Source organism: Crocuta crocuta, unplaced genomic scaffold (genome assembly GCF_008692635.1).
Source record: "Crocuta crocuta isolate KB4526 unplaced genomic scaffold, BGI_CrCroc_1.0 scaffold16, whole genome shotgun sequence".
NCBI lineage: Eukaryota > Metazoa > Chordata > Mammalia > Carnivora > Hyaenidae > Crocuta > Crocuta crocuta.
Genome location: NW_027531893.1, coordinates 9125693 through 9139595, shown reverse-complemented (window position 1 = coordinate 9139595; position 13903 = coordinate 9125693). Strand labels below are relative to the sequence as shown.

The 13903-nt window shown below is 52.1% G+C and overlaps 1 long non-coding RNA gene across 1 annotated transcript in view; it reads left to right on the top strand.

Annotated features, from left to right (window-relative positions):
• The window catches only part of LOC144239242 (uncharacterized), a 56990-nt gene that overhangs the window by 1130 nt on the left and 41957 nt on the right, over positions 1–13903 (top strand). The window contains exons 2-3 of the long non-coding RNA XR_013337348.1: positions 89–141; positions 7612–7782. This is a non-coding gene — a long non-coding RNA (uncharacterized LOC144239242). The remainder of the gene's footprint in view (positions 1–88; positions 142–7611; positions 7783–13903) is intronic.

The following is a 13903-nucleotide window of genomic DNA, read 5'->3' as shown; positions in this document are numbered from 1 at the left end:
GCATTGTAAAATGGTACTTTTTTTTTTTTTTAATGGTACATTTTTGAGGGCATGTGATTAACTTGTGGTCTGTCTCTCCCCCACTCAGGGCTGGGTCTGTCCCGTTCGCTGCCGATTCCGCCGAGTTGCACCTAGCGAACGGTAGGTGCGGAACATGGGACTGATGAGTGTGAATGAATGAATGATCACACTGCAGAACTCCAGGCCTGGCCCCAGGACACGCTAGCCAAGAGGGTCAGGTCCTGATAGTGAACTGGGTGGGGGTGGGGAGGGGGGCGTTAAGCAGGAATAGGGGCCAGAGAGGCAAAGGGAAGCCCAGCTACCCTTGAGGCTAGCTCGAGCATCTCCGAGCATCAGCTCCTGGGCCCTGCTCAGGGGAGCCACACCCGGGAGCCCAGAGCAGGAGGAAACAGGTTCTTCCCCAGGAGCCAGTTCTAGAGGGTCTGTACCGTCCCAGCCTTAAGTTGGCAGAGGCCTCATTAGTGGTGAGGACATGGGAGGCCTGGGCTCGCAGATGACTGGATACACAGGGACACTTTGCGGGGAAGGATTCTGGGGAAAACGCTACATGACTTAAAAGTTGAGAGACCGCTGGTTCAAATCCAGCCTTTCCTGCTGGGTAGCTTTGGAAGAGCAGCCTACCCTCTTTGTCCTTGATGTGAAAATGGGGGTGGGAGCTCATCAAGTGCTTGGTGCAGAGGAAGCAGTCTTACCCGTTCACTCTTAACATCAGTGTTTTTTAACCTTTATTTATTTTTGAGAAAGGGAGAGTGTGTGCGAGGGGGGGAGGGGGCAGAGAGAGCAGGGGACAGAGGATCTGAGGCAGGCTCTGTGCTGAGAGCAGAGAGCCTGATGTGAGGCTTAAATCCACAAACTGCGAGATCATGACCCAAGCTGAAGTCAGACGCTTAACTGACTGAGCCACCCGGGGGCCCCATGGGCGTTCCCAGTCTTAACATTAAGAACAGGGTCAGACAGGTGTGGGGTGAACTTGGCCTTCCCCGTGTGGAATTTGGGCAAGTCACTGCACCTCCCTGAGCCTCAGGCTCCTCTTCATCGCAGGGGGACCCCTGAAACCCACCCATGGGGTGCTCAGAGGGGCTGGTAGGGGGCGGCCTGGGGCCAGGCTTCCCCTTGCCCAGCGTGAGTTGTTTCACTAATAACACCACCAGTAACAGTAGCAGCAAACGGCAAGGACCGCGTATGCATAAGCACATTTTAACCCCATCCTACAGATGGGGAAACTGAGGCACAGAAATCACCTGGAGGTTGTATTAAAATACATATTCTGACTCAGTAGGTCTGGGCGTACGGTTCTGCTTTTCTCACAAGCTCCCAGGGGTACTGATGGTTTGTGAACTGTGCTTGGAGGGACGAGGGGATGAAGCACTTGGCCAGAAGTCACAGGAGTGGGGCCCCCGAGCCTGGTTTGGTTCTCACATGGTAGGCCGCAGAGCGCCCTTAACCTTGGCTGTAACTGCCTGCCTGGCCCCAGCCTTCTCCCCTACAGAAAAGAAGCAGGAAGCATAGGGCCGCTCCCCAAGGCCATTTCCTCTGTCAGGGCCCCTACCACCTCCCTCCGTGGTGACATCTGGCCCTTAGAACCTCCCAGCCCCCAGCATCTCCCCGGGGTCCTCTCTGTTGATGGCGTGGAGCCTCACAGATGCTCATTAGCCGGGAAGATGATTAAGGGCAAGGGATGAGTTCACCCTGGCTCCCTGCGGCTTGCCAGGACCCAGCTGGGCCTGCCCTGTGCCAGCCTGGCCCTGTGCCTGCTTCCCTGGGGGGCCGGAGGAGGGGCCGAAACCGGGGAGGGGCTTGCTGGGGTGCAGAGAGCTTGCAGCCAGCTTCCCGAGCCTCCAGCTGGGCCTCCCTGCTTAGCCACAGCCATCAGGCCGGGCAGCCGTCTGCTCCTGAAGCCTTCCCCCAGAAGGTTCCAGGCCTAAATGCAACTGGAAACTGCTTGGCCTCAGGGAGGCTTCCCAAGGAGTGAGTCCTGCAGCGTGGGGTTAGGTGGGGCACAGAGGAGGCATTGCCCAGCTCTGAATCACACAGCAGTTCTCTGGGTCAAGGGAAAGAAGCATCACCTACTGTTGGGCAACTAGCACATCCCTTGGAGGCCAGCTCCGCCCCTTATATCCAGGAGACAGCAGACCCTGGGCTCAGAATCTTGCTCCATCTCACCCTTGACCTAGAACTTAGTAGCGTGTTGTTCTCTGCCTCTTTAGGTTTGCAGTTACCTTCTATTTGTGGCATAGGTATTTGCTTTTCCATTGATGGCACTGACATACCCATTGCTTTTCACGTCACTCTCTTTAGTGGGGTTGGGGGGGTGAGTCACCTTAAAGCAGAATGTGATGGAAGTAAGTGTACGGGAACGGGGAGGCAGTGGGGACGGTGGCAGATGGTTGGATGAGGTGGGTCACCTGTCAGCTGAACACTCACAGCTCAGGCACCCACAGTCCTCTGAGTGCAGGGCCCTGCGTAGCCCCGGACTGGAGCCAGGGTCACCCCCTGGGGTCCTGTGTGCCCCAGAACACTCTGTCTGGGTGCTCAGGGTTTGCATAAGGCCCGGGTCAACTCTGGTCTTCGTTCCTGGGGTCTGTGGTGTCGATGTGATGAGGAGACCGAAGGAGGAGGGACCACACGCCTCACCTGAGATGCTCTCCACCCTGGGCTGCCCTGCTCTCCATCAAGGGACTCACACACACGTACCTACCCACTGGCGCCCGTTAATCACCCATTCACTAACTCATTCATCCGCCCGGTCTTTACCGGGCACCTGCTGTGTGCCAAGCCCTGAAATAGCCGTGAGGCAGCCAGCCAGAACTCAGGTTAGGAGCTTCAGGTCCACAGAATGATGGGCCCATCGTAATGCAGATCATGGTGTATTCTCTCTGGTCCTTGCGTGACCTGCTTTTATTTTATTTTTTTTAAATATTTTTGAGCATTTATTTACTTTTGAGAGAGGGAAAGAGAGTGCATGAGCGGGGAGGGGCAGGGAGAGAGGGAGACACAGAATCTGAGGCAGGCTCCAGGCTCCCAGCTGTCGGCACAGCGCCCCGTGTGGTCTGAACCCACAAACCACGAGATCACGACCTGAGCCAAAGTAGGATGCTTAATTGACTGAGCTACCCCAGGCGCCCCTAAAAATTTTCATAATTATTTTAATCATATACCCCCCACCCAGGAGCCCATCCATCAAAAGCTAGGACCCTAACGTGGCCAACATCTAATCCTGAGGCGCCCCCCAGCCCCACCTTGAATCCTGTCTGCATTGCTGCCTGCTTTCCTTTTGTACAGTTTTATCATACCTACATCCTAAAAAGTCGACAGGCACACGTTGGAGATATTGTCGGTTTTCTTCCAGACCAACATAGTAAAGCAAATACCGCAATAAAGCAAGTCAGATGAATTTTTTGGTTTCCCAGTGCATTTAACAGTCAGGTCTACACTGTACTGTAGCCCATTAAATGTGCGATATTATGTCCAAAAACCAATGCACATGCCTTAATTTAAAACATACTGTATTGCTAAAAAACACTAGCTATCTTCTAAGCTTTCAGTGACTCATAACCTTTTTGCTGGCGAGGTGGGGGTGGTTCTGGTCATTTCTTAAGACAACAATGAAGTTTGTCACATCAATGGATTGTTCCTTTCAAGGACAATTTCCCTGTAGCACATGGTGCTCCTTGCTAGCATGTCCCCCATAGTAGAACTCCTTTCCAAACTGGAGTCCATCCTCCAAACCCCGCCGCCGCTTTATGCACTAGGTGTATGGAATATTCTTGCTCCTTCATTATCGTGTCAACCCTCTGCATGGCATCATTACCAGGAGTAGATCCGTCTCAGCAAGCTACTTTGCTCGTCCATAGGAAGGAACTCCTCATCCGTTAAAGTTTTATCATGAGATGGCAGCAATTCAAATATAATAATAATGAAAAAGTTTGAAACATTGCCAGCATGAGCAGAATGTGACATGGAGACACAGGATGAGCAAGTGCTGTTGGAAAAAAGGCACCATAGACGTGCTCGACACGGGATTGCCACAAACTTCCGGTGTGTCCGCGATGCACAGTGAAGCCAAGTGTGATAAAACAAGCTGCTCAGGCACCCCTTAAATGTTTATTTATTTGAGAGAGAAAGAGAGGGCTGGTGGGGGAGGGGCTGAAGCGGGCTCCGCGCTGACAGCACAGAGCCTGACGTGGGCCGGAACCTGGCACCCGTGAGATCATGACCTGAACCGACGTCGGACACTTAACTAACTGAGCCGCCCAGGTACCCCTAAAGTGGTTGTACTCACATTCCCTCCATCAACACGTATCTTCCATGTTCTCTCTGCGCTTGGTGTTATTAGATTTGAAAATGTTTGCCGATTGAGTATAAACCCGTTTCTGGTTGAGGTCTCGATCTCTGCTTCCTCGATCTGTAACGATGCTGACCATCCTTCTCAACCTGAAGGACTAAAATACCTTCACATATACTTTCTGCTAAGGTTCCAAAGTTTTCTTTTAGACATTCGAGCTCATAATTTATCATCCTTCCCAACAGTGAGTTCTAAAGGAGACCCACCTGTAATTTCTACAAAAGATTTTTAGGTGGTTTTTGTTTATTGTGGCATTTAAGTCTTTAATCTGGAGTTGAGCTTTGTCTGTATGGTGCGAGGTAGGGATTGGTCGAATCTGAGGGGCTTTTGTAGGTAGCAGGTATATTTGGGGAACAGCGGGACCCGACATTCGACTGCACCCCCTAAGTGTGCTAGAAAGTGCTCGGTAAATTTTCTCAGATTCTCCTTTTTCCAAATTCTGATTCTCCTCTGGCCTGTCACCTGTGAGATCTTATGCTTCCTGTCTGTGAGCCTCAGTTCCCTCATCTGTGCTACAATGAATACTTCCCTTGGTTGGTGTGGAGATGACATGAGTTAAAAGTACACAGAATGCTCCCCACATTGCCTGGTACACAGCATGAGAACACGGACTAGCATTTACTGAGCACTTACTGTGAGCCAGTTGAATTGTGAGCACCTGTATGTGCCATTAACTCACTGAGCCCTTGGCAACGCCATGAAATAGATGCGTTTTTCCCCCACCCTTTACAGATGAGGAAACTGAGTCTCAGCAGGGGTGAGTGAATCCCCTGAGGGCACACAGCTAGCCTGCGGCAGAGGACTTGAACCCTGGCAGTCTGGCCTCAGAACCCTCATCCGTTACCACCACCCATCACAGCCACTTCCTATCCCTTCCTCCCCTGGGTCTGGGGAGCGGAATGGCTGTCTCTCCTTCTAGGAGGAAGTATCTGAAGGTTGAGATGGAGGAGTGGTAGCCAGTGAGGTTGACCCCCCCCCCCAATTCTCCTGGGCCCCCTGAGGAGCTTTGACTCTGAAGCTCATGAGAGGCGGCTGGGGAAGTCCATCCATCCTCTCCCTCCCCAGGCCATGGATGAGATGCATCACGGGCCCTAATGTTCCACAGTGTCATCCATTATTCACAGCCGCCACCCTGGGCCTTGGGTGGCTTTGAGGTCAGGCAGGAATTACTCCCAAGGCTCGGCTCTCAGAGGCTTTTATCCACAGCTGAGCCTGAGCACACAGCCCCCTTGCCTACATCTGAGGGCTGGGGGGCTTCTCGCTGAGAGAAGATGGAGACCCAGCACGTGCTGTAGGCCTGTGGCCCGCCAGTAGACGAAGGGCTTGGAGCTGCGTTTGAGCCCAGCTTTGTCGCTTCCCAGTTATTGATCACCGGAGGTGCTGCTATTACATTTGCTCCTTCGGGGCTGGTCCCCCAGCCCCGCTAAGGGTGTAACGATGGAGGGACGCCTCAGGAAGTCGCACCCACCTGCAGGGCACAGACCCCTGGTGTGCTTATAACTGACCAACACGTCCCCCCATAGAAGCTGGTTCAAGGTGATGATTCATGAAACAGCTGTTCGTTGAGCACTTACTATGTGCCCCACAAGCTTCTGTCATGACCACCGGTCGTGTTCCTGCCTCCATGGCACTTACAGTCCCAGGCCCCAGGAAACATGGGGCCCTGCTAGGGGGAGACCCCCCGGGGTCAGTCTGCAGGCACAGGCTGGGGGCAGAGGGCTCCCAGGTCTGCCCATGGGTGGGGTGGGGGCTCAGGAACACCCACCCCTGAAACTACAAAGCTCAAGCCCCCCACACCTGCCTGTTGGAAGGCTCTGTCTAAGAGGCCGGGGAAAGAATGGATCCCCTTGAACCACTCAGACTCGACATTGTCTTAGGAGTTTGTTGCTGCATAACAGACTCCCCAACCCCTAGCAGATAATGTTCCCCTATAGGTCCCATGGGTCACGGATTCCGGAGTGGCTCAGACTCAGAGTCTCTCATGAGGTTACAGACAAGATGGCGGCCAGAGCTGGAGTCACATGAAGGCTTGACCGGCCAGAGGACCCGCTTCCACGTGGCTCACTCACGTGGCTGTAGGCAGGAGGCCTCCGTTCTTCACGGCGAGGGCCTCTCCCCAGGGCTCCCTGAGTGCCCTTGCCACATGGCGGCCGGCCTCCCCAGCCTGCGTGATTCCACATAGCAAGAGGAATGCTCGTCACCGAAGGCACTCTCCATCACTGCCACTGTTCTGTTCACGAGAAGCGGTCACTAAGTCCAGCTCGTGCTCAAGGAGCAGCTCCAGTTTTTGAGGGGAGGGGCATCAGGAATTTATGGAGAGGTTTGAAAGTCCCCATACTAGGTGACCTTGGGCAAGTCCCTCCTGTGCGAGCCTCCTCCTTCTCCTCTGTGAGATGAGGGTGATGAGTCATAGCACCTGCCTTGCAATTGCCATGGAGACAATGAGACAGGAAGATACAAGTGCAGAGCTTGTCGCGTGAGCGACACCCCGCAACAAACCCCGGTCGTCGATATCACCGTGGGTGTTCGAAGGGATTTATCCAGGGTCAGTCCCTGTTCTCTTCGCCCAGTGGGGCTCAACCCTGGCTGCACAGGAGGTTCACCCGCTGAGCTTTAAAAATAGAAACCCATCCCTGAAACCCCCTCCCCGTTTTCTGATTCAGTAGGTCTTGAATGGGGCCTCTAAGTCCCTGTGCCAAGTAGTTCTCATTTGCCACCAGGGCTGATCTCAGTGGCCTCACCTGGGAATTCTTAAGTGACCCACCAACAGATAAAATGTAAGGAAATTAAAAATGAAGGAAGGGAGGGCCCTGTCATTGAGTACTTCTCAAACGTGGTCCTCAGCATCACCTGGGAACCTGTTAGAAATGCACATGCTTGGGGCGCCTGCGTGATTCAGTTGGTTAAGCGCCTGACTCTTGATTTTAGCTCAGGTCGTGAGCTCATGGTTCATGTGTGCTGACAGCACAGAGCCTGCTTGAGATTCTCTCTCTTTCTCTCTCTCTCTCACACCAAAAAAAAAAAAAAAAGAAAGAAATGCACATTCTTGGGCCCCACCCAAGCCTACTGAGTCAGGAGCCTCAGGGGTGGAAGCCATCAAGCTGTTTCAGCAGCTTCTCCAGGTGAGTCTGGTGCTCACACACCTGAGACCCATGGCTCACTGGTGGGCTCTCTCTCTCTCTCTCTCTCTCTCACCCCCTCCCTCCCTCCCTGTCTCTCCCCTTTGCTCCCTTTGATGAAACAAGTTGCCATGTTGGAGAAGACCACCCGGCAAGGAACTGACTGTTGCCAACATCTACTCAGACACAGATCCCTCCCCAGCCAAGCCTGCGAATGAGACCACAGCCCAGGCCAACAGCCTGTGAGAGACCCTGAGCTGGAGGGAGCCACGCACACATTCCTGCCCCACAGCAATGGTGAGATAATATTTGCCGTTTCAACCCGCTAAGTTACGTGGTCATTTGTCGTGCAGCAGACAGGTAACTAATAGGGTGGATGTTGGCAGAATGGAAGGAAGTGCTGGAGTAATCTAGAATCGGTGTTAGAGGAGATTTGAGAAAAGTTCAGTGTGTACACCTTTTTGGATCCTGATTTGAACGTACTGATTGGAACAACATATTGTGGTTCTTTTCATTGATAATTGGGGAAGTGTGAATACTGTAGGGATCCTGGAGGATAGTGGGGTATTTTTGTTCACTTTTAGTTGGTATAATAATACCATGATGGCATTGTGGTTCTATTTTGAAAAAGAGGCTATATCTCTTAGGGAAATATACTGAACTATTGACAGTTGCGGGAATATGCCATTGGAGATAAGCTTTAAAATAATCAGGCAGAGGGGCGCCTGGATGGCTCAGTGGGTTAAGCGCTCAACTCTTGGTTTCAGCGCAGGTCATGGTCTTAATGGGTCGTGGGTTCAAGCCCCATACTGGGCTCTGAGCTGATAGTGTGGAGCCTGCTTGGGATTCTCTCTCTGTCTCTCTCTTTCTCTCTCTGTGCCCCTGACCTGCTCTCACTCTCTCAAAATAAATAAATAAACTTAAAATAACTAAATAGCTGGTGGAGGGATGCCTGGTTGGCTCAGTCAGAAGAGCGTACAATGCCAGATCCCGGGGTTCTGAGTTTGAGCCCCACCTGGGGTGTAGAGATTACTTAAATAAATAAAAAACTTAAAAAAAGAATACTCAGGTGGAGAGGGAGTAGATGTCAAACAAAAGGATTGGCCATGAGTTGATGGTTGTTGAGGGTTCGGAGGCCCCCTTTACTATTCTGTGCCTTTGTCAATGTTTGCAATTTTCTGTAAGAGGGTTTTTTTTTTTTAATGGTGTGAGCCTAATGTGCCCATTTTACAGATGGACAGAGCAAACCCCAGCAGCAGGCAGGAGGACTGGAGGGAGTTTGGGGTGGAGGCAGTACTTAGGTCGTTGACACTGAGGGCTCTACCCGGGCCCCACCTGGGTTTTGTTCATCCTGGGAAATGGGTTTGTGCGTGGATTCAGGGTCTGCTTCCCTGCCTGAGCCTCTGTGTGCAGAGGGATTTCCCCTGCTCTCTGAATCAGAACTTTCCGGCAATCCATCAGAGAGCACCTGCTGGCAGACTCTGATGTCTATACCCATGAGAGGCATCTTTTAAGTGTATGAGTGTTAATGTCACTTAGGTTGTAATATATCAAGTTATCACGAGGGGTATATTTCATTACATTTTAATTTAGATCTTTTTTTTATTTTTTAACCAGATACTTGCTTGTGTTAAAACCAAAGGAACAAGCCAGGCTCCCTCCCTTCTGTCCCCCAGTCCTTTCCCAAACACAACTATCTCATTCATTCATCCACCAGATGTTGAGCACCTACTATGTGCCAGACACCATGCTAGACCGTGATGTCCGATAGGACTATGATACAAGCCTCAAATGAGAGCCGCGCATACAATTTTAACTTTTCAAGGAGCCGCATTAGGGGGGGAAAAAAGCAGAAAGAAACTGGTGAAATTCGTTTTTATAATGTTTTCTTTAGGCTAATATCTCCAAACCCAGGATGTAGAACCAATATAAGATTAACGAGATAGCGTCCTTTGTTTTTCCATACTGTGCTCGGTGCTGGGGCCGTAACAAAATCCCAGGGGCGGGGCGGCTTACACAACTGAAATGTATTTGCTCACCGCTCTGGAGACAGGAAGTCCAAGACCGAAGTGCCAGAAGAACTGGCTTCTCCTGAGGCCTCTCTCCTTGGCCTGTAGATGGTCTCCTTGTGGCTGAGTCCTCTCTGTGTGTGAGTCCCGTTTTCTAATCTCCTCTTATAAGGATGCCACTCACATCATGTTAGGGCCCCTCCTGACTGCCTCATTTTACCTTAAACACCTCTTTAAAGGCCCTTTCTCCAATATAATCACATTCAGGAGCGCCCGGGTGGCTCAGTCAGCTAAGCGTCTGACTTCGGCTGAGGTCACAATCTCCCCGTTTGTGAGTTCGATCCCCTGCGTCGGCCTCTGTGCTGACAGCTCAGAGCCTGGAGCCTGCTTCTGATTCTGTGTCTCCCTCTCTCTCTGCCCTTCCCTCACTCACGCTCTGCTTCTCTCTCTCTCTCTCCCTCTCTCTCTCTCTCTCAGAAATAAACATTAAAATAATTCAAACACAGCCACATTCTGAGGAACTGAGCGTTAGGGCTTCAGCCTATGAGTTTTGGAGGGAGACACAACTGAGTCATAACACATAGTAAGGCTTCAAAGCCCAGTGTGTATTTGACACGCCACATCTCCATCCCGACCTGCCCTATTGCACGTGCTCAGTCATCACATGTGCCTGCTGGTGACCCCCTGGGACAGCGCCGTTCTGGCTTGGGGGTCACAGCAGTGAAAACAGCAGACAAACACCCCTGCCTTCATGGGGCTTCCATTCTATTGGAAGAGACAGACCACAGATAAAAAGGGAAAATGTATAGTATGCCGTGTGTGCTCTGGGGAGACGGACAAGAGAGAGGACAGTGTGAGGGGTGGGGGTCCAGGGCTGCATTATATGTCCCCTGCGCCTCCTTCCAGAGATAGCCTGTGTGAACACAAGAGACGGATGGATGGGTGGATGGACAGATTAGATATGTCCCCATTTTTCTGGTATATATTTTTAAAGTTTGTTTATTTATTTTGAGAGAGACTGAGAGAGAGCACAAGTGGGGGAGGGGCAGCTAAAGAGAGAGAGACTCCCAAGCAGGCTCTACGCTGTCAGCACAGAGCCCTACACGGGGCTCGAACTCATAAACCGTGAGATCGTGACCTTAGCCAAAACCAAGAGTCAGATCCTTGATTGACTGAGCCACCCAGGCTCCCCTGGTCTTTGGTTGTTTTTTTTTTTTTTTGAGACATAATATATTAATTTCAGGCATTTGACATAATAATTTGATATTTGCATATATTGCAAAAATATCGCCACAGGAAGGGTCCTCGACATCGGTCACAGAGTTATAGCTTTGCTTTTCCTGTGATGAGGACGTTTAAGACCTACTCTCTTAGCAGCTTTCAAGTATATGATGCAGTAGCATTAACTGGGTCGCCATGTTGTATACGCACATCCCCAGGACTTACCTTATACCTGGGAATTCGAACCTGTTGACCACCCTCACCCCTTTCCACCACCGGCCCCACCCCTTCCCCTAGGCTTCTGAGCGCCACCAGTCTATTCTGTTTCCATGATTCAGCTTTTTTAGATTCCATGTGTAAATGAGATCGTACAAAATGTAGCTTTTTGCTGGCTGACCTCACTTAGCATGAAGCCCTCAAAGTTCCATCCACATTGTGGAAAACGGCAGCATCTCCTTCTTCTTCTTCTTCTTTTTTTTTTTTTGTGTGGCCAAGTCAGATGCCTCTGTACACACATACACCACATTTTATTTATCCATTCATCCATCAGTGCACGCATAGTCTTGGCTGTGGGAAATAATGCTGCAGTAATTCCCTCCTTTTGAGACAGTGATTTCATTTCCTTTGGATCTATACATAGAAGTGGAATTACTGTATCATATGGTAGTCCTGTTGTTATTGATATTTTTGGTTAACCTCCGTACTGTTGTCCAGCAGCGGCGGCACCAATTTACATTCCCACCAGCAGTGTGCACGGCTTCCCTTTTCTCCACATCTTTGCCAACACCGGTTTCCTGGTTTTTTTGGTTTTGTTTTACTTTGGATTTTTTGGAGAGCCCGTGTCCAGGTGTGAGGTGACACCTTATCTTGGTTTTGACTTGCATTTCCCTGGTGGTTCGTGACACTGAGCACCCTCTCGCGCACCTTGTACACATACTTGGCAAGTACTCTCACGTGCTTGGCCATCTGTACGTCTCCTTTGAAGAAAATGTCTATTCAGATCCTCTGCCCACTTGTAAATGAGATTTTTGTGTTATGCTATTGAGTTGCATGAATGAGCTCTCCCCATTTTTAAAAGTACAGATGGTAATCTTTCATACATGCTGTTCTTTGCTCTTCTTACTTGAAAAAACATCTCAAAGCTCACTTCCCATCATCACACATGGATATGCCTTATTCTCTTTGCTTGCTTGATTTTATTTATTTATTTTTTAAATGTTTTATTTATTTCTGAGAGAGAGAGACAGCATGAGCAGGGGAGGGTCAGAGAGAGAGGGAGACACAGAATCTGAAACAGGCTCCAGGCTCTGAGCTGGTTGTCAGCACAGAGCCTGACATGGGGCTCGAACCCACAAACCATGAGATCATGACCTGAGCCGAAGTCGGACACTTAACCAACTGAGCCCCCCAGGTGCCCCAATTTGATTGCTTGATTTTAAATAATTTGAAACACATAAAAGCATGGTGGTGCCGAGCTAGAGTAACAGAACCTGGCAGCTGTCGAGCACCGACTGCCCTGAGCGCCGGTCACCTCATCCGATCGTCCCCACAACCCCGCAAGCTGGGTGCTGTCCCCAAAACACAATTCAAGCTCATGACCAGCTTTTGTAAACAGGTGAAAAATAAGAACTACTAACTTCAGGGAGATGTCAAGTCTTGGACTGCAATACTACCGAATGGTGGGGTCCAAGAGACCGCCCTGTCCAGGTTCCCAGGATAATAAAATACTAATGGATGGTGTTATCATATTTCGTTAATACGGAGTCATTATAAGAAGCAGTATAGTAACAAGAATCTAGTATACTCGGGGAGCTGAGGAGTTTCCCTGCAGGGTCTGAGACCCTGTACTTGGGGATAAAGCTGTAGCACAAGGTTCCAGACGGGACTCTGCCCCCATGGATCTCAGTCCCTTCCAGAAGGGAAGGTAGTGCCAGGAATCACGATGGAACTGGCCTCCTGGCCTCCACGTGTGAGATGAGAGATGGGCAGAGGGCACATTCCTATGCCACAGCCCACCTTCCAAGCCCCAGAACCTTCTGTGCCCGGCCCGCTAGCTGCTCCTTCCTGTTCCGGGCGATCCTGAGCCGGCAGGCTCTGTCAGGACGTCCTCGGGGTCTCTGCAAATGCTGGGGGTCCAGGCAGTGTGCCTGCCCGGTCAGGGAATCCCTGTAATTCTGGAACGGGCCGAGGGGATGACCGTAGTGCCCGCCTCTGAGGTGTGGTGAGGTGGAGCCTTTGTACGCCCAGAATGCTCAGAGCGGGACCTAGAAGCCCCTAGAGAGGTAGCTGAATGTGTTGCGACCGTCTTGAGCCCCTGCAGGCTCCGTGGGACTCAGGGGAGGGGCTCTGCCTGGAAGCGACTGCCCCCCATGGCACGGGCTCCTTAGAGAACACTGCTCTGGGCTCTGAGCCATGCAGGCTGTGGGTTCGGGCCTGACTCTGCCTCATCCCTGCTCCGAGACCCCCGGTTTCTCCATCTGCGGCTTGGGCTTGGTCCACGGGCAGCCCGAGCGCTTGCTGAGAGCTCCGGCCGACGGGGGTGTGCCCGGACAGGAGGGTCGCTCCTGAGCAGAGCTGGTGCCCCTCAAGGCGCCCTGATTGCTGACTCGCTGAGAACCCCCCCCATGCAGCCCTGTGCCCCCCCGCCAGGCCCTGTCCTTGCTGCTTGGCCCCCCCAAGGGAAGGGGTGGGAGCCGTGAGCCCGTCTCCTGCAGGCCCGGAGCTGCCGGGCGGAAGCCAGAGGGAAGTGAGCGCCCGAGGCAGGAAGGCGGCTCTAGGCCCTGAGTTTCTGCCCTGCCTCCTGGGGCCTCAGCCTTTCCGTCCGTCTGTCCTTGTTTCCTCTGCCCCCTTCCACGGACAGCCGTGCGTGCCTTCCCCGCTCTCCTGATCTTTGCATGGGCTGTCCCCAAGCCTGGTGGCCCCCTCCCTGCCCTCCAAACCCACTACCCACTGTCTAAGACTCTGATGAGAAAGCCCTGCCTGCGCTCTGCGCTGTGGGCCCCACAGGGCTGGCATCAGGCCTCTGCCAACTTTGTAGCCCGGCGACGGTGGCTTCTCAGTAAGCGCTCGCTGAGAGCAGGTCCAGGAATGTGTGAAGGCGTGAACATGACTCCCCCGCCCCCAGACTGAGAGAGCAGGTGCGACCTGGGAGAGGCAGGGCGGGGGGGGGGGGGGCCCCCCCCCGGGCC